This window comes from Condylostylus longicornis, unplaced genomic scaffold, assembly GCF_029603195.1.
Source record: "Condylostylus longicornis isolate FDR11 unplaced genomic scaffold, ASM2960319v2 ptg000046l, whole genome shotgun sequence".
Classification (NCBI taxonomy): Eukaryota; Metazoa; Arthropoda; class Insecta; order Diptera; family Dolichopodidae; genus Condylostylus; species Condylostylus longicornis.
Window position 1 is genome coordinate 485,964 of NW_026578015.1, and position 22,965 is coordinate 508,928.

The 22,965-nt window shown below is 22.7% G+C and overlaps 1 protein-coding gene across 2 annotated transcripts in view; it reads right to left on the reverse strand.

The window, feature by feature from the left end:
- LOC129610659 (beta-1,4-glucuronyltransferase 1) overlaps positions 1-22,965 on the reverse strand; it is a 104,193-nt gene that overhangs the window by 20,994 nt on the left and 60,234 nt on the right. The gene's annotated exons all lie outside the window — the stretch shown is intronic.

Genomic DNA, 22,965 nt, shown 5'->3' on the forward strand with positions numbered 1-22,965 from the left:
TATATATAAAAGACAAGTATAATTATTTTAGATTTATGATAAACGTAATTATCATTACTAATTTAAATAATTAATTATTTGGTTATGGTTTTTCATTTTTTTTTTCGAATTACCAAGCAAAACCATTAAAAATTTAATATAAATTGAAGCATAATGTTAAAAAAATTTTTTGGTTATTTTTTTTTGCTTTTTCTTTCCATATTTTAATTGTTTTGATATTTTCGATTATTTTCAAATAATTTAATAGACAATAATGCCAATCATCAATTTTAAAATAATTAAAAATTTTATATCTATGATATCCGAACATGAAAATTAAAACTAGAAATAAAAAGAAACAAAAAAAAAAAAAAGAAAATGGTATATAACATAAGAGAAGGTCGTTAATCAAAATTTTTATTAAAAAGAAAGGAAGTATTTTATGTATGACAAGGTCTTTGAAAAAATTTCAAATTTATATTTTACATAAATTTTATGGCAAAAAATTATAATTACTTTTCAAAATTCGCTTACTTTATTATCGTCTAACTCACTTTACTTATACACTAATCATTTCTATCGGCAAACATTGCCATTTGCCATTAATTACTTACATTGTTTTATTATACTTAAATATTTTTTTCTTTCTTGTCTTTTCTTTTAATAGTTTCCCATTATTTTATAGACTTAAATTGTGATTAGAAATGATGGTATCGTTATTTTTAATTTGATTGCCTCGTATGTCGTATAGGCTCCCTCCTCCGCCTCTTTTACTAATCTATACAATACAAGTTTTCTATTTATCGTAATTTTATGTATAATTTTCCTGGAATCAGGTTTTTTTTTAGTCAAATACTACTGCTGATCTTTATAACATGTGTTTATTCCATGGTTTTTTTTGCATATTAGTGAATTTGTTTTTCCGTATTTATATATGGGTGTCATTGCCATATATTATACATGAATTAATATATGTATTATGTGCATACATACAAATATTGTATGGCATCAGTTAAAACATAGTTCATAGTTTATTGATTGATTTTGTTGACAATTTTAATATTTTTACGTATATTTTATGTGGGATTTATTCCGGAAAATTATTTTCCATCTTCATACAACTTGTTTAAACATTATAATAATCTCATGTTTTTGTCATTTGATGAATTTATTTTTTAATAATCGGTACGAGTATTATATATAGCCGAGTAAAAGGAATTGTATAAATTAAAAGTATGAATTATAGTTTAAAATTTCTATTACTTCCGCTATTGGTATAAATACATGTTATATTTTGATTACGATATTATAATTATATTTACGATATCAATAATATTTAATTATTATTAACAGCCTTTGGGTTTATAAATTTTTCCCGCAAAAATTTTTTGACTTGACAACATTTTATTTGTTATATTATAACAGTTTTGTACTGTTATACAAAAGAATCGAAATATATATTCAACAAATTTTGTTTGATTGTTTTAACTCATGTGTAGGCAAAGTAAAGAATATTGAACTTTCCTACAAAAAAAAATTGACAAATTCTTTTTGCTGAATTTTTTGAATTAGTACAACAAATTAGAAATTCTCGTATTTGGGACAAAATCTGCGGGATTTCGTGTGTTTGCTATACAGAAATTCCGTTTTTAAACACAAAAACACTGCGTTAAGCATCTTTCTAATAAACTAAGATACTATATTTCCGATTTCTTTTTGGAAAAGTTTTGAGAACCGTGTGGTATAAATATAGTGTATATGTATAGATTTTTTTCAAATATAAACTACAATTTGTTATACACACATGTACTTAAACATATGCCATTTTCAGTCACTTATTTCACGTAAAAATAATATTAAATTTTTTAAATTAAACTTTCAATCATTTTTTTTTTTGTTTCGAATTTAACAAAAAAAAAAAATTGTTTATGCGAAATTCTTTTTTCTCAAATTTTTATTCTGTCTGTACTCAAATTTGTTACTGTCGTGCTGTAGCTTTATCCATAGATATGTGTAGGTATGAATTTGTACAAAAACTAATTTATCATATTTCAAGTTTTCGATACCGATCAATAAATTCGCGTAACTCTGCAGTAAACTTTAATTTTTTTTTTTTATATAAAGGTACTTTTCGAAATTAATTTGATATTGTTTTGTTATTGTTGTTATTGTTACTGTTGTTACTTTGTTATTGATGCTATATTAGTGATATATGGTGATATTGATTGAGTTGAAGTAATTTTCTGGTAGATAATTTTGACAGTAAATTATTATTTTTTCGTTTCTCTTCCTTTAACTTTATGATGTTCATTGGAGAGATGTTTTTATTTTAAATTGTTTTTAATACCATAAAAATTTATATAAGAAATTGTTGGTTCTGTTTCAAAAAAAAACTATTATTACACAATATTACGTACATACATATATTGAATACAAATTAAAGAAATTTTTTTCTTTTTTTTATAAGAAATCTTAAGTAAAATTAGCTTTCATAAAATAAAGTGACCATTACTGTTTAGTTTTCAGTGAAGAACACTGTATCTATTTAATTATTGTAATTTTAGATTGTGTGACGTTTTATGAAAGTATGTTCGCAAAATTGGTTTCGGATATATTAATTTGGGTTATCAATAATAATCCACATTTTGCTATGAGAAGTGAATTTTTTGTAAGCACCAGCAAAATTTATTCTAATTGTTCAAATTTCAATATTATATTTTGGGGTCTATAAAAAAATTATATACTCCAGATTTCCATGAGAACCCTTCCTAAATTAAAATTATTCCGGTATAGTTATTTACATTTGGCAAGCAAATTGTTTTTTTCATATTTAAATTATCAGTGTTTTAGTAATGAAATTTTTATTACATTTCTAAAGTAAAATAAATTTATTAAAATTTAATATTATATATTTTTAGTTACGAAATATTTATTACCTATACTGCAAAACAATGAATTATTTATGCGATTATAAAAATATTTTCAATTTTCTTTTTTTCGGTAATGAAATTAATACTAATAAAAAAGTTATTAAAATCTTTTTCCATGACGGCAATACAGCAAAAAAAGTGAAAAATTCACACAAAGTATAATATTATAAAAGAAAAATTCAGTTCTTTTGCAACTTTACAAAATATTATGAATTGGTGCAGTATTTACGATTTTGAATTACATATAGAATTTTTATAAAAAAAATTTGAAAAAAAACTGACTACAGGGTTATGAAACGTTACGATGAAATTACCTATAAATATATATCAAAAATTTTTAAATTAATTTATGTTATAAGGGTATAAATCTTTATTTTTTAACACTTACGATAAGATATCCCGTAAGGTATAGGATTTACGATCTTGCGATAATAAAGAGGAATCTATACTTTAAATGCTATCTTAAACGATAGACAATACCGAAGTTAGAACGAATTCAGTTAAATGCAATGTTCCCAATGTTATAAAAGCTGTTTATTTACTCATTGTGTCTATCTGTTCCTCATTCTTATGCCTATCTGTTCAAAAATCAAAACAAATCAATTTTTGTTATTGATTTCGCATTATTAACTATAACAAACCATGAGTAAAACGTCGTAAATTGCAATGCAAATATCCAACTTATTTATAGTTTTCACAGTAGGTATATCGTAATTATACTGGTATACTAAAGGATTTGTGTATTTAAATTGAATTAATTTATAGAAAAGAATAAAATTTTGTGCTATTAATACCATAGTTATTTTCCATTATTAACATCCTTGTTATCTATGAATGCACAATCTAAAATTTTTACTTTCATGACTTTAAATTCTCTATTAATTTTTGTACGGCCAGTTGATTTTATATTTCACGCAACTTTCTTTTATAGTTATTATTCCTATATCATATTTACGATCATTTACACAACATGACAACAAACACTTTCTAATATTATTAATTAATGATTTTAATCTTATAATCAATCAAAATTACTTGGAAAATCTTTAATATTACTTGTCAAAAATAAAGGATCTACTTTTATCTTCAAAAAAGTTACAAAGCACTTCATTATCCGAGTATAGTTATGACATACGAGTAAGACTCCCCCATTTTCTAGTAACTTTTACATATGCCTGTTGTTTTTTACCTTCTTATTACTTTCTCATTTTTTAAAGTTTTTAAATCAATCTTTCAAATAAAAATGCTTTCATATTGTTGGAGTAATGTGCCAATTTTTTTTCCCCCCTAACAATTTGCAAAAGTAATAAAAACTGATGAAAAAAAAAAAACTTTCAATTTTCGAATTTTTTTTTTTACCTTTACAATTTTTTTTTCACTTTGATGTCAAAGTCGTTGACGTCGTCGTCGTCGTCAGTAAAAGACAAAAACCTCAGATAAAATTACAGGAATTATTGAGATTTTAAAGAAATAAGAAAAGATTTACAAAACAAAAAAAAAAAAACAATTTTTTTTACTTTTTATTTTTTTTTTAATTTCCTCGGAAAAAAGAGGCATTAAAATATTTTCATTTGACTTTTTATTATTATTACTTTCCTTTTACTTATTTGTATTAGTCTTAATGTTGTTCTTTTACGATTTTAAAGGAAAATTTTAAAGGATATTTTTACATTTACCTTTGTGTATTTATTGTTGTCTTTGGAGAAAGGAATGAGAAAAAAGGAGAAAAAGAGATCTTTAAAGGATTTTTTTTTTTTGTTTTGTATTACTGTTATACAAGACGACTTAAGCACTCCTTTAACGGCTTTCAATTTTTGTTTTTTGTTATTAATTTTAACACTCATAAAAAAAAACCAAGAAAAATAATTTTCTTAAATTATTTACTTATTCGCCTTAGTAAACACAATAAGGATATTACTGTTATACTCGTATACAACGTTATTGTTGACAACCAGCTGAATAAAATGCAAATTTTTTTGAAAAGAACAAAACTAAAAAATTTCATTTGAAATTTTCAATTCATTTGAAATGAAAATTTTGTTCAAGGCATAATTTTTATATAATTATTTTTATAGGTTAATATCCTTATAAATTTTAAAATTTCTTGATTTTATGATAGAATTTTATATAAAATAATTTTGAATATTTTTTGGAATTATGTGCATTTGGTTACAAAATTAAGAAGATGAGTATAAAGGAGAGAAAATTAGTTGATATCTAATATTTAATATCAAGAATATGAGTTTAGTTTGGTATATGCAAGTAGTATGCAAACAGCATTCATAAAAATTTAAAAGCCTTAATATTATTACAATTTTCATAATAATTTGTGAATATATACATAACAGTAATAATAACGTTCAGTTCATTTTTGTAGATTTATCTATAAGAAATACTTGAACATATTTTTAAAAGTATATTGAAAATATAATTTGTTTGTTAACTTTAACCCATTCTTCCGACAGTGGACGTTTTTTTTACAAAACTTTAAAATAAAGCAGAAATTTTGTGTAAAACTAGAAAAGTTATCGAAAATGAAATTCAAATTTTTTAACTATGACACTCAATTACTAGAATTATTCAATTGCAATGTTATAGTGGAACTTTTTTCTAAATTATTTGATTTTAAATTTTCCCTAAATGTATGCAATGAAATATAATTAAAATTATATTAAAATAGTTTTTATAGATTTCCTCTTTTCAGGCATTAAAACCATAAAATTTCATATTTTGTCTTAAAATTTTTTTAAACAATTTGTTTTTAATCTAAAATTGCATTTTTGTGTTAATTTGATTTTTCAGTATGCAATATTACATCAATTATAGTAACAACATATTTAATATTTAAGAATTCATATTTCATATTTCTATACTTATATGTATGTAGTAAAAAAAATATCTAAAACCTTTTTAATATTTATGTAAAATTACAATTTATTTTCTTTGAAAATATAAAAAAAAATAACACGTGTGTATCATAGGTTTCCACGTATATGTACAAAATATCCTTTTAATACAGAAATCAGATCAGAAAATTAATTCTATTAAAATAGGTAAACAAAAAATTTTTCTAAACAAAACTTAAGGGATTTAAAATATTTATTTTAAAAATTATTATAAAAGAAGCAGAAACATAATATTTTTTTCAAAAATGGCAAATTTGGAACAAAAAATATCCTTAAAATTGAATTTAAATGCCACATAATAAAAAAGAAAATACATAGAAAAACATAGAATTTTTTTATTTTATATAATGTAGAATGAAAATTTTGCAGCAATTTAATTTTCACATCATATAAAATTCAGGTACAGAATAACTTTTCGAAAAATGAAAAGTTTTTTCACAAAATAACCAAAAAAAAAAACGAAATAATTTATATTGAAAATTTTCTTTTTTTTTTTTAATGGCATCAGAAAAATTCATTTCCAATTTAAACTTTATAGACTTTAAATTTTCTTTTGCCTACAATACTTATATAAGAGCAAAAAAGGTATAAGTGCGAGGAAGGGAAAAAATTGTCTGATTTACTGAGTCTTCCTAAAATCGTCTTTTCAATCCTTTATTGTTTTTTATTTTTTTCTTGATTTCTGCTTTGTTTTTCTCAAAGGACAATAATAATAATGTGAAACATTAAATTTATTAAATACGACCTTTTTATTTTATTATTAGCCCATGCTTTCATATAAAAAGTAAAATAATAATTTCTTTGAGAGTTGAAAAACAAAATTCAATAAAAAATTTAAAGTTTGGTGGGTGAAAAATGGAAAAACAGCAATAAAACAGCAAAAAAAATTTCCCATGATAATTTTTACTAAATTATTTTTAACAAAAATTGAAAAAAAAAAATTTTTGTTTTTTGTTTTAAAAATTTGATAAAAAAGAATTCAATTAAATTGAAAATAAAATTTTTTTTTGGAATTTGGAACAATTCATTCCAGAAAAACAAAACTGAAGAACACAAACAACAACAAAAAAAAAAGGGAAAAAAGAAATTCAATTGTGGTCCTTTGTCATTGGGATTAAGAAGAAACTTTTTATGTTTTGTGGTGTGTCAAAATTCCGAAAATAAAAAAAAAACAGCAGAAAAAATACAAAAGCAAAACTAAAGAAGGATCTAAACTTTTTCAACTTTCTTATATATGTATGTATGTGTATGTATGTATAAAGACAACCAGTCATTATCCTTTTTTTTTTCTAATTGACATTTTCAAAAGTATAAAAGTATTTGAGAATTTTATAAAAAAAAATTTTTTTTTTTTAATTTTAAAATTCTATTGTTTCTTTTTCCGAGAAAATTTATTTTGTGGGTTTGTTAAAATGACCATTTGACATAAAAGTCAATTTTATTAACACTTAACTCTATATAATTTATTTTCGTTGTTTTTTTTTTTTATGACAAAACTTAAAATAATATTTATGTAGTGGGAATTTTTACTCTATTCAATCATACATATAATTATATCCCTTGTAAATTATGTTTAGAATTATAATGTGTGTGTGCGAACCATAAAAATTTTGGTTAAAACTTTTATTAGATTTTTTTAATTTTCAACTCAATTATAGAGAAAAACCAAAAGTTTAAATTGAAGACGGTATTATTGATGTAAGAAAAAATATAATTAAAAATTTCGAGTTATTTGCAAGCAAGCAATTTTAGACAGAGAGAGGGATCATAAAATCAATTTCAGATCAGAGTTTTCGTAGGTATTGGTGACTATTTTTATTGAGTTTATGTCATTTTAAAATTTAAGAGAATAACTACTTTCTAGTTTCTACTCGCTTTGCTCACAAACTGTTATTTACTCCCTTAAAATTTTTTTGAGAATTTTTTTTTTTTTTTTGACAATTAGTAATAAAATATTATTTTGAAAGCTACATTGAATTTAAAATTTATTTATTGAGAACTACACTACTTTAGGAATTTGTTATGCGGTATTCATAATAAACCATTTATTTTACTTTATTTTATAATTATTCATAAAATTTAAATTGATTAAAAGTTTAATTAGAATATTATTAAAATAATTTAATTATTATAATTAACGATAATAAAGAATAAGCTAATTTTTTTCTAATTTCCGTGAGGGAAAAAAAAATAATTGAGTATAAAAATAATTCGATTTTGTTTAACCTTTATTACCTCAACTTTGTATACTTTTATATTATCCAGGATATTAAAGATGACAGGTGTATTCGGATGTAAATTAACTTTAAACTTTTTCTTTTATTTTTTGTTTTTTTGTCTTTTTTTGCTTTGAATCCGTAAATTTTCTCCGGAATTATTTTGATTGAATTATTTAGATCCTATTTTTCCTTTTCTATAATCTTAAATTGACTTTTTTTCTAAGTTGTTTCTTGCTTTAAAAAAAAAAGAGTAAGCCTACAAAAAACCAAACATTAGTTGAATATATGAAAAGAAAATCAAAAATGGAAAAGACGAAAAACTTTTTTTTTTTTAGTTTTTTTTCTTGTTGGTTTTTGTTGTCAATTTATTGGCAGCCAGATTTTTTTTTCTTTTGTTTTGAATTTTCCTTTCGCTATACACATACACAGGTATTCTACTGGAGGAAGTTGTAGCCAATATTCTTCTTAATATTTTGTGTTTTTTGTTTCTTTTTCTTTAAGAAAAGGATAATTTTTTGTATAAATAACTGTTCAAAATAAGAGAACAAGCAGAACAAAAATAAATGTTATAGGTACACTGTATTAAAATAAAGCAAGGCTTTACAATTTTTTTCGATTTGTATTAGATTTTGCTATTTTGTGTGGCATTTTAATTATTTGTATCTAGTTACCTGTTAGATCTCGAAGAATAGGAACATGAATAACTTACTAACTACATAAATGTATTAATTCAATTAAGAGCTACAAAATGTTGTAGCAGCATTTTTATAATAGTTTCAAAAAAAATGTATAACAGTTCCTAAATATTATATAAAATTGCGTAACAGCTTTAAAAAAATGTATAACAGTTTTAAACAATTGTATAACAGTTTTAAAAAAATGTATAACACTTCCTAAATATTATATAAAATCGTATAACAGATTTAAAAAATTGTATAATCGTTTTAAACTATTGCATAACACTTTTAAACTATTGTATAACAGTTTTAAACTATTGTATAATAGTTTTAAACTATTGTATAACAGTTTAAAAAATGTATAACACTTTAAAAAAATTATTTAACACCATTTTTCAAATGCTCAAGGCAAATGTACTATTTTACAAACTACATACTGGTTTTATCAGACTTTATTAAAGAAAAAATTTTTGTTAATTTTTTTTATTGTTTGGAAAACACTGTGGAATGTGCACCATCAAAAGAACCATAATAAATGAAAAGGAAATGAAATTTTCGAATTTATATTTTTTTCTCTTTTTGTTTGGTATAAATATAAATAGAAAAAACACCAATTTATTTATTGATTTTCCTTCAAAAGAATTTCGATTTTTCGTTTCGTTCAAAAAGTTTAAAAAAGTGGGCGAAAATATTTTAGAATCATTTATTTTGAAAGAAATATCCAAAATATTTATACATATTATTACATTGTTTATATGAAAAATATTACAAGATGATTCAATAAGAATATCGGATTTATGTTTCAATTAAATATTCTTGCAAATATTTCGGAAACTCATAAAATTTTTAGAAAATTTCTCATATATACAGTTGCATTTTATATAACAAAAAAGTATCTTCTTCTAAAACAACGGATTTTTGAAGAAGATCCTAATGTTTAGAAAAAATTATTAAACTCAGCTCCTGTTATAAGGCTATTCAGCTTAAGAGTATATGGTTTCAGTTGAAAGTTAAATGGTATCCTTATGTTTTCAAACCCACTCATTCGGTATATTTTTACTTAGATATTCTCAATTTAAATCTTTCTTCTTAAATTATATTAAATTTTTATATAATTGACAATTGCATTAAGAGTCGAAAGTTAAAACTTTTCAATATTTAAATGAAATTTTAATTTTTAGTATTCCGAAGGTAAAAAATTTAATCAACCTTTAAGCAAATGTCAGAGCATTTTCTGTATAGGTGGTCTGACATTTACGTATACCCTTAAGAATTCTACCTTAAATCTTTCACGTTTTCTTCTGCCTTTTTTTTTTTTTTTTTTTTGTTATATTCATGCAGGATGTTGATATTAAAGGATTATTAAAGTTTTTATTAGAGAGGCAAAGTTATAACTTTTTGTTCTTTTCTTTTTTCTTCTTTTCTTTTAAATAAATATTGAAGACAATTCATTAAAATTATTTTGATCAAAATCTGTATTTGACGTTGCGAAAAATGAAATGAACATCAATAAATAATTAAAAAAAAAAAAACAAAAAAAAGAACAAAATAAAATAAAAGTTAAACTTGAATGATATAAAAAATTGATTAGGTTCTTAAAAATTTTAAAGTATAAACTTTTACTTTATTTTGGAAATTTAAAGTTAAAGAAAACTTTATTTAAAAGAAAACTTTCTGAATTTTTAAATATTAAAAATTACAATACTTGATTTACAAGTAAAATTTCACTGGGTACTGTTAATTGCAAATGTCATTGGGTACTGTACTGTTAGCTTGTTAAAGAGTACATAGAGAGCATTGCTATAGTATAGAGAGTAATTCCTACTAGAGAGCGTATTTGTCTATTTTTACCACGATATTGCCATATGTTATAATAGTTGCTTAACATCAGAACAGTAGTTTGGAGTAACATAACATTATATTTAAATTTGATCATTTTGTCTTGAAAATTCTGTTATACATATTCTGCTATACATATTTAAATTTAGTATAAGATTAAAGTCAGTCACTTTCATGACGAACATGTTATATTAAAATTTTTTTCTAGCAAAATCTCGATTAAATATAATTGTTGAAATGAAACCTATATCATCCTCAATGTATATATACGAGAATGTAGATGAAAATTTTCATTTTTCTCAAATATTTTTTTGTTATTTTTGAAAAATTGTGTCTGTACATCGAAGATATTATTCTTTCAATATTAAAATGTAAACACTTCTTCTAATAACTTTCCACAAGGATAATAAAACTAAATAGAAAAAAACCAGACTACGAATACAAAAAAAAATAAAAATTCTCTTTTTAACTTTTCTTAAGACTTAAAACGTGAGTTGGCATAAACTTGAAGTATTTTAAAAACAAAAATTTTTCCAATTTTCTTTTTTCTTCTTTAATATTTGGTTTTTATATAAAAGTACTCGTACCATATAATAATAGTTAAAAATATTACAAATGGTTTACTAAAATACTTAAAAGGAAGACCAACATAAAAATCCATAAAAAAATGGACTAATTTTAAAAAAAAAAATATATAAAGTTTATGAAAAGTTCTTTGGACCCAGAAATTTATTCTCTATATAAGTAGAATTTCAATGAAACTATTCAGTAATATTTGATGATATTCTAAGTACTTGTTCGTATATATTTTAACAAAAAAATATAACAGAAGTTATAAAATTTTTTTATATTGATCAAATATTAAAAATTATTCTTTCTTAAAGATGCAAGATAAATATTTTATGTTAAAAGTTTGCCATTTCTACAGGATTTTATAAAATGCATGTATGTATATGAATTTTGTATGAATAACTTGCTCTATTATAGTGCATACATACATACATTTTATATTCGAATTTATTACTGTATCTTGTATACGTTATACAGAATATTTGGGGCTAAAAAAAAAATTTATTTTTCATTTTAAAGTTAATTTATAATGATTATAAAGCATGAATTTTGTACTTTTACCTATACCCTCTTTACCTTATATAACCACCTACATAACTATCATCCTATGAATAAGGATGAATGAACTTTTATTTAAGAATTTATTTGTAATTTTATTTTTGCGGATTTGCGATTTATTTGCTATGCGATTTTCACATGACCAACTTGTTTACAATAATAAAAATTTTATACAATAGAAATGTTTTGTTTTTTTGAAAAGAATTTTATATTTTTTATTGTTAAGGTTATTTATTCTATATTATATTTTTTAGTTTTAATATCCATATAGGTAGGTATATAAATATTATACAAGTATACAAGGTTTATAGTAAAGAAATTTTGTAATCGCAAATATTTTATTTTTAGTTTTTTTTTGTGATTTTATATATTACAACAGGGACTTTTTTTTATTGTGGTTTTGAAAATAATTTCAGATATTCTACATTTATAGGCACATACGAGGGTCACTATTTATATTTCGGGTCTAGCAATAAAAAACAAACATTTATCATTGGAAATGGTTTTATTGTTTTTCAAAATATTCCCGCACGAAAATTTTCACGGGACAATTCCATTTTTTGACCGAGATGAATTTTTCAAGTCACTGTAAACAAAACAATTCGCGCTCGAATGACAAAACGTTCTGAGTGAAGTTGTCCTAAAAAATGTCAAACTTTCCAATGGAAGTGTCAGATTGCACCTGGCAGCACTAGTATTGCCAGGACCCGAAATATAAATAGTGACCCTCGTATTTTACAAAATGTATCTATGTACATTTCATAAATGTACCTATTTACAAAATGTACCTATAAATATACACAACTTATTGTATGTGATGAAGAGAACGAAGAAATGGTGAATCACCTCCCATGCTCATGTCCGGGACTGGCAAACTCCAGGTGGAAATTTTTTCATCTTACTTCTTCGGGCGTATAACAAACTTAGCGAATGTAAATGTTAAGGATCTTGGCCGGTCTTTGAGGAATTTGGGTTGGTTCCAATGGGGGACGGAAGAGGAGAGATCCGGCGATACCACAATCTAACTTAATCTAATCTACAGTATTTATCTAAGTAAATTCTTTCACAAAAATATTTAAGTCCGAATGTATTGCTCGATGTTATATTCTCGAATCCTTATGAAAATTGGTCTAACAGGCCAAAAGAGCTTTCAACATTTACAATTGAAACTTCTCTATCTCGTACTCTCTATGACACAAACTCTCCTTTAACTTGAACTGTTTATTTCTGTTGAGTTAACATTTTGAAATAATTTTCATTAATACATTTTTCATCAATTTTTACAAGTGCGGATAATAAAATATGCACATAGGCACATAAATTAAAAAAGATACAAAACCTAAAAAAAGAACCAGATTAAAAATATTAAAAATTTCTTTTAATAACTAAAAATTTTCATTGAACATCCCGGAGGTCTTTTACAATAATATTAAGGTACTTAATGCATTAAAATATAATTTTCTTTTAAATTTGAAAAATATTAATTTGAATTTAAAATTTTAAAATGAAAACCTTAATAAATTTTTTCTAAAATATTTTTTGCCCTCAAAAAAGGAAAAATAAATTTAAAAAGTAATTTTAACCTTGACAAAAAAGTTGTTATAAAATTTATGGTTGCGTATAAAATTTTTAAGAGGAACGGAAATACCTTTCCCTTTGTTTTTCTTTTGTTATTGTATTTCTCTTCTTCTCAGTTTGTCGCGTACAAAAAAAAAGAGGGGCTAATGTCCAAAAATCACTTTTTTCACTTGAAATTTTATAATCGATTCTCGTTCTTTTTATTTTCGATTTTTTTTTTTTTGGAGCAAATGCATGCGTTATTTACGACGCTTAATTTTTCCTTTTTCTCTTTTTTTTTTGTCTGGATTTTTTGTTTCCTTTTCCTTATCAAATATTAAAAATCACAAAACTTTTAATATTCTTGAAATCTAATTACAAAAAAAAAAAAAAAAGAGCAAAGAAAACGAGAAAATGGAGCCATTATTTTATCGGGTCAATTTATTTTCGAGATAACAAGAGAAATAAAAAAAAAATTTTAATAAGAAAAAAAAATATTTTGTTTCATTTTAACTGAGTTGATATTTTGTGGTTATTGGTGCTTCTGTTCCTGCGTTAAAAATGCATTCATTTTTGAAAGTATTAAAACAAAATTTGCTTTGTTAAACAAAATAATATACAATAATAATAACAACAACCAAAATGTTGGCAATTCAAAGAAAGCAAAAAAAAAACAAATATATTCAACAACAGCAACGATCATCGAACATTAAAAATCACAACAAAGCCCAGCAACAAAATTTGTATGAATAAAAACAAAACAATATTATGTATGTAAGTATGTACAACGTATGTGTATTACTAATCTTTTGCGAAAATTAAAACGTTTCAGATGGAAACAATTTTTATTATTATTTTTTTTTTTGGTAAAAATTTATTTTGATTATGTTGCAAAATTTATGGTTCACTGTTTTTTTTACAAATTCGGAAATTATATTACAAGAATTTAGGTAGCAGGATTGCATGCATGTATGAAATTATGTTGTTTTAGTAACAGTATTTTCATTAAATTGAAAAATTAAATTTTTTATTACCATTGACAGTAACAGATAATTTATTAAGTATTTAGAATGTTATACATACATAATATTATTTAAGTAGTTCAATTCAAAGGGTTTAAAATGTATATACAAAAAGAAATAAGAAACTTTGTTCATTCTATTCACGGGAGATAAAAAATCAAGCAATTGTTTGATAGCAAGTCGTTTAAAAGAACATTATTGTAGCAATAAATAAGAATATTGTCTCTTATTTCACTTAAAAACTCAAATAAAAATTTGAGATGCAATGTTTTATTTAAAGTTTTCTCTATTCTATATTTTTAACCTAACAGTAATAACATTTGAAACAGTAACAATATTCACACAATAATAGTATTTTGACGGTTTTACGCTCAGTTAGCGTTTTCAGCAAACAGAACATAATGACGCGGATTTTATTTAATTAAATTAGAAAAGACATACCAACATTATTTTTGTCAGAAAGAGAAGCGAAAGAGTTGAGTATTATTCTCTCATCAATTTTATTAAAATTTACTCTTAAAATGAATTTTTGTGGTATTTTATTACAACTCAAATGTGTAAGAATAGTATAATATTTTTACATGGAAATTTGCATGAAAAATGTACGATCAGAAATATTTTACAGAAATGAAAGAAGACACGTCATTTTGCATTTCCGGACTTTGTTTATAAATATTTAAGAAAATAAAAAAGACATAATTTTGTCAGTTCCGTTTTATGATGTTTGAAAAGTTAATGATGTATTTCCTTATTTTCTATTAAGATAATCAAAAGGCAGCTTGGCAATTTTGTACCTCATATTATGTAGAAGGAAATTACCAATAACGGCGGCATTCATTTATAATAGTTTTATTATACAAACTTAAATTCCATACATCTTACAATATGTAATTTTATTTATCCAAAAAAATTTATCAAAAAATTTTGCAAAATATAAGCATAAAGAAATGTAAGAATAATATAAAAGAAATCTAAATCAACATAATTATAATTCACACACAAACATGTAAACACATATATGTATAACATATGTGTATTATGTAAAAGGAAGATATATTTACGTATATACAAGAACTTACTAACGAAAAATAAACTAACAATTCGCAGATTCTGTAGAATTCATTAACCTTTTTTAATAAAAATTAACGTTCAAAAGAGCAATAAAATAACTGAGCTCATACATAAAATTCAAAGAAAAAGAAATTCAAAAAAAAAAAAAAACATTAAAAAACTTTATGTTCGAATTTTTTTTTAAATATTATATACATATAATATGCACATATGTATATGTTATTTTATATCATCTGTTTTCACATATGTACAGTGTGGTTCAAAAGAAATTGTTCACTAAAATTTTCACTATTAAAATTTTTTCCTTTACTCTTCCATTAGAAAACTAATTGTAACGTAGCAATGCTTAAATAGAAATTAATTTCATAGAAACTGCATGTTATACAATAGCCAAAATTTTTGATCTTGATATGATTTAGTGTTCGATAATGAGGTAAAAGTGTTCTTAACTTTGTTTGTTAAATGATTTTTTAATAATAAATACAAGCAAGTGTTATAATAATCAAACAAAAAAAATATTTTAGTATAAGCAAATTTTTTTGACTCTTACTGCACTTGTTAACTAAAACGTACTGATTTATGTACATACATACATACACACATAGTATTATGTTCTTTCTTAGTTTTATATTTTATTAAAAATATTTTATTTCTTTACAAACATCATTAAAACAAGAGAATTTCTAAAGTAGTTCTTGGATGCCTTAAGGCGATACTAATTCCATTCTATTGAGTATTTTTTGAGTGTTTATAATAATTTTTTTTTACTCTTAATTTGTTTTTGTTTTTCTTTAATGAAAGATTTTTTTTTTAAATAAGAATTTCCATTTGCTAAAACTTTTCTGTCTCTAAATTTAAATGTATACAAGAAATTTTTTTGTTTCTTTAATCCCGAAAGCATTTTATAAATCAAATACCACTTTAGAATCCTAATTTAAATACATATAAGCTATGTATGTATGTATACATATATTAATTTACAATTCACTATAGTAGCCAGATTGGGTATACAATTATGTTGTTAATAAATAGAAATGGTAAATTAATAAAATTTGTTGAAATAGTTGATAGTGATAAAACTTTATGTACATATAAATACATACATATATATTTATTTTGTCGAAATTCCTAACATTTATAACACTTAAGGCGTACATAATTTTCGTTTATAATTTATATTTTGTTTTTAGTTATGTTGTTCTCTTGAATTCATGAAAATCTAGGCAAAATAAAAGTTTTATTGAACTTGTAATAAGCAGAAAACAAAAACTAAAACACAATATGTATAAGAGGACAATAATAAAAACCAAAAAGAAAAAGGAACGAAACAAATATAAAGAAACAAAAAAAGACGAAAGGGAAGAAAGAAACAAGAATAAATATTTCGATGAAATTTCCCAAGGTCTTCTCTCTCTCTCTCTCTCTCATCATTGTATACAAGTTTTAATATTATAAAAACTCTCAAAAAACATATGCGTACAAAAATTTTGTGCTTGACCCTGAAATTTTCAAGTTTTATTTTTTAATAATATGAGAAAAATGTCTTTAAGAACTGGTTTAAAAATGTGTTTATTGTGTTTATTGAAGGACTTACATATATATATTTCAAAAAGTGAAAGAGATTGGGTGATTCTCTTCTGATTGAATTTTTGAATCACTACACTTCACTACTCTACTCACTAGAAGTCTACTTATGTACATATACATATGTATATGAAATTCATGGGGCATGTATGCACATAGTAAAGACGAATAATGTGACTGTGATATATGGAACCAATATTTTAGAAAATATTTTAAAAATTACTTTGTAAAATTTACAACAAAATCTACTGACTACATAATATTACATTATGCACATATAAATTGTTGTTTGATTCTGATTCAAATATTCTTATAATCTTATACTTGTATAACAAAATTTATAAACAACATTATTTAAAATTCAAATTCATGATAAGATGATGTAATCTTTTTGGGGATTTTCTTTTTTTTTTATTTTTTTCTTTTTTGCCGTTTACAAAACTTTTTGTTATTCGATTAGCAGAAAAATGTTCCTGGAAATTATTATAAATGTCAAATGGGCAATGGTCTTTTAAGTTTTTTTTTTCTTGCCTTTACTTTTGTGGTTTTTTTTTTCAAAATTGAAAAACTAAAAATCATCTTACCATAAAGTTTTTGATCGTCATGGTTGATTTTTAAAATTAATTTTAAGGCGAAAAATTATTATTTTTCTTTAGTTTTTTTTTTAATAAAATTCGTACACCTATAACTATAAAAACTTTAAGTAAATTTAGTACACATTTAAGTGGTATAATTTCATTGATTTTTCGTTTATTCAAACTGTTATAAATCATCACTTTTGTCACAATCTCATCCCACTCCGTGTTTATTTAGAAAACGTCAAAATGTTTTATCATCTAAACTGATTGCTGCCATTTGATTAAAAGACCAAGTCATTTAATACTCGCAAACTAACTTACAGTGCCGTCTGTAAGATACTTGTGATTACCTCACAAGAAGGCGACAAATTCGATTCCATTTCGTTTGTTTAATTTCGTGCAATTGCGAGTGGGCCTTTAATACAGAACCGAAATATTTTCATCGCGTAATTAATAATTAACTAATTCAATGAGTTGAATACGTATAAACTCTTCTTTAGCTTATAATTCTTGCTTCTTTATAAGTATTAGAAATTTTAAAATACGATAAAGTTCTTAATTTATATTTTGCAAAACTTCAAATATTTTGCGGTATCCCAAAGTATAATTAAGACAAATTTCACATAATTTTTGCCTTTCATTTTTTTTACTTATAAATTTTTTGAATAGTTGAAAAATTTTTTTTTTAAATATTTTCTTCTTCATTTTGGTTAGTTAACTTTATAAGTTGAGGAAGTTGTTGTATGTAAACTTGTTGTTGGTAATTTTAATAATTGCTTAGTTTAATGATTGCTGTTGTTATTCAATGTATTATTTATGTATAATATGTACATACGCTTATGTATGCATAAATTATTGTAATTTTGGTAGATAATATTTTATAAGCATTTTCGAAACTTTTAATTTTTATAATAATTCAAGTTCAATTTAATTTACTATTAGTGGTTGTATATATATATATAGGCTTTTTGCTTTTTTACGTAGTTTTGTTGGTTATTCTCTTCAAAATGGTAATTTAATATTTGAAAATTTTAATGTAAAACTCATAAAAACTCATGTACTATAAGTGGTTAGGCTTTAAAGAAGAGTAAAATACAATTAATATTACTTACAAGGTGTTGGTGGTTCAATTATTAAGTGGGCGAAACATTGTTATTGCTTTTTAATTATTCGTTATTATTATTGATTTTGATTAAAGAAAATTTAATTTTGATGTAAGCAAATGAACTTTGACTATAATTTTTGTGTTATAATTATACAGTGCTTATAACCATTTTGTATGTGAGTCACTACTTCTGACTATAAAAATATTAAAATCAATTGAATTGAATTAAAGTATAATGTGTCGGTATTTAAAATTTAATAATACCACAACTTTTATGATTTATGTAAAGAATAGACCTTTGTTTAATATAAAACTTACTCTAGGCTATTTTACAAAATTTATTAACAAAAAATGACTTAAAAAATATTTAGATGAAGATGAATAATTAGATGAATAACTACATAAATAGTGAATATACACTAGCACCCCTCAACTCAATTCAAATTATTTATAAAACTATTCAAATTTTTAAATAATATTTTCTCTCATACATTAAAAATCATATTTCAATTTAAAATAACGCATACGAAAAATTTACCTGTCTAAATCACAAAATTTATTTACTGTTACAAGGTGAAATTTAATGTTTAGATTAATTTTCAGGGAATCACCACCATATGATCAAATTTTCATTTTTTTTTTTTAAATATAACATAGCTATGAAAAATATACAATCTCTTGTTATTTGTTGTGATTATTGCAACTAAATTTAGCAGCTAAACTGTAGTAACAACATTCATTTGTATATAGTACATTTAAATAAACAAAAAAAAATTTTTTTGGCAACTATTTGTGAATTTCAATTAAGTGAAAAGTTCATTTAAAATAACAAAAAAAAAACAAATTATGATAAAATTATAAGTAAATTAAGAATTTTGAGAATTTAGCATATAAAAAAAATTGTAGAACAAAAAAATATTGTCTGATCTATTTGAAGATTTTAGTTCGATCAACAATGTATTTTTTTGTAAACATAGAATTTTTAATTAGAAATAAACAAAAATGTTATTATAAGAAACGTATGCAAAATAAACAGGGCAAACTTGATTCAAAAATTTTGGAAATATTTTGCTACACCTAGAATATTATTCTTATATGATTAAATATGAAAGTATGAACTTACGGTAACAAATAGAATGAACTTTATGATTTATGAATTCATTTTAATTAACTTGCAAATTTTTGTTAATTAAGTAGTCAATATAATCAAGAACTTTGGTATAATTAGAAAGTAATTTATTTGGGAAAAAATTTTTAAAATAAATTAATATTTTCAATTATTTATTTGTTTGATATGTCAGATTCAATTTACAAAAAATAGAAAACAAGAGATGGCAAGAGATTAAAGAGTACCGTATGTCAACAGCAACTGTAATAAATGGCGTTAGTTATATTTTGAATGTTGAAAGTACATATATTATAAAATTCCTGTTAATGGTTTAAAATACCAGCTGAGTTATCTCAGAAATTAAAATAAATTTCTATTAACAATTAAAACAGTTTTGAGAATTTTTGTATTTGAGAAATTCAACACTCGATTATTGAGTTTGAATATCATTATTACTAAAAATTCATATTGAAGTGTTTTCTCTCTGCTTTTCATTCAACTTAATCATACTCAAATATTAATAACATTTTAATTTTAACTTGATTATTGCGAATCATTTTGAGCAAATAAATTCTTCTTGAATACGTACCATACCAATATCATACATACGTAAATTTACGATATGAATATCTACATTACGAGTATAATATACTTCTACTTTCATAATTTATGTACTCCAGCTGTATAGAGATTTGTTATCATTTTTGTCTATTAGAATTTTGAAAAATGATGTTTAACATAAGCTTATAAAAAATATGTTTAACATAAAAATCAACAATTAATTTCCCAATTTTAATACAATAAAAAATATTTTCAGAAAGAAGTGCTTTTAACATTTTGAACACATACGAGTATATTAATGAATATTATACATTAATCTAAGGAAATTGCAAATGTCATAAACATGTAAGGAATTATAAATAACATTTTTGTTTTTCTTATTTTTTTTTTTAATATTTAAGAGATATTAATGTAAACAGAAGTGAAATTTTCATATTTGATTTTGTTTTGTATTCGTAAACAAAATGAAATTTTTTTTTTTTATTTAAAAAAAGTTAAATGAATTTGATCTACGAGTAGTAGGTGAGTATATTTGCGAAAGAAAAATATAATAGAGCAAGAATGGCACATATGTACATTAACATAACAAAAGAGCTGGAGATATTTATGTATAAAAAAAGTTTTTTAATACATATACCTATGGGTACAGAATAAAAAATTCCTTAAAATTCCAAAAAAATAAAAATTTAGACGCAATTCCTTGAAATTTAACAAAAAAATTTCGAGAAATTTTCATATCTTGCGTTAAAAAATATCATAATTTACTCCTTTTCAAAATAATTCCCAATTTATTGTAAGTATTTTGAGCATTTTAATAGTTTCAATTGTATATTGACCTTTCTAACAGCACTATGTCGGAAGCAGATATTAAAATAAATACGTAAAATTATATAATTTTGGGAGGTCAACATACAACTTCCAATACAAAATATACTTATTACCTTAATAAAAGAAACAATAAAATAAAATGATTCAATGATTTTAAGCAAACAATAAGTTTATATTGCAAGGAATGCATCCCAAAAGGATAATTGTTTTTATATAAGAAAACGGTTATTGAAATTGTTGTTCTTAATGTTAAGTTTCATATAAATTTTTTGTATATATAACAGAACATATTATGCTTGTATATGTTTCCCAAAGGATTCCTTACGTTTCATATTAAACTATTTTAATAACATTTTAGAAAAGTTTTGTATAACACATGGAATGTCCAAGAAAATGTCATAATAAATTAAAAATAAAATGTTTAATAAAAATGTTAAACAATATAAAAAGTAAAGATTATTACAATAATTTTAATCAAAAACTGTTCGGGAGAAAAAACTGAAGTTAAAATTAAAAAATTTCGTAAAAGTTTGAGAAAAAATTAATTTCAAACATTTATATTTTGTTATTTTATTTTTAATATTTCAATATTTACTTTATATTTTTGAAAAAATTTTAAAAATTATTGGACATTTTTATATAAAATTTCTTAATAATCTATGAGGAGTAAAGAATTAAATGCAAATTTGATTTTATATTGTTGTACACGCAAACAAGTATGTATGAGAGTAAAAATAGGGAGCCTGATTCTGTTTTAAATTTTGTAATAATAGGAGTATTATTAGTTTTTAAGTATCACAATAAAGACAAAATGAATTAATTTTTATTTGATTCTCATTCTTTGCACCTCAATATTAATGATATTATGAGTAAAAATAAATAAAATCATTAATAAACAATGAAATTCATAAAAAGGATAACTTTTCTTTAAAAAAATTATAAAAATTTTAATAAATTTTATATTTGTATTTGCTTAATTCAAGTTTTTATGATGAAAAAGAATTTTCTTGTTAACTTCAAAGCACTACAATTTTTCGTTAAATAATCAAAGTTCATTTTGAATTTGAGTTACACATTTAGTTTCAATTTAAATAATATCGATTTAAATAAAATTCTAATAATTTTTATTAGAAATATTACATTTTTAAAAGTTTTATTGTAATAAAAGTAAAAAGACTATTGTTATTTCAATAAGACGAGTTTAAACGAAAATAGCAGCCTTATTAGAACAAGTATAGTAAATCAAAATTTTAAACAAAAAAATTTTGAATTCGTTAAGTAATTAAAGAAATAAATTCCTAATATTTTATAATAAAAAACCAATTCTTCAGTAAAATTATGTATTGAAAAATTTAAAAATGAAATTTGCAAATGTTTTAGTTAATTTTCTAATTACCGTTATATTTGAGTTTAAAAGCTAAAAAATTTCATTTTATTCCAATTTCATGGTTAATTTTCGATTAAAATCAATTTATTTTAAATTAAGAATTTTTTTTTATATTAATTCTTCTTACAAGCTAAAACTACCCATATGTATAGTAAACCTATAATATTTTCCTATTGACACTCATATGAACATAATATGTTCGTTTGCGAATTGCGTTATAGAATGAAATTTTAAGGTTATAAAGTTAATGGCCTAAGGTTATGACCAATTAGCAAAAAACCCATATCTATATATATATACATATATGAGTAGATTCTTAAATAAAAAACAAGTGTATACTATTTTTCATCATCAATTCAAAAATTTATATAGGTAATAATAAAAGAAGTAAAACTACATTATTATGAACGTATAAAATATACGGGTATACTACTAAGTACAGAAAATAATTTATGAGATTTCATCATATGCATAGAGAACGCAATT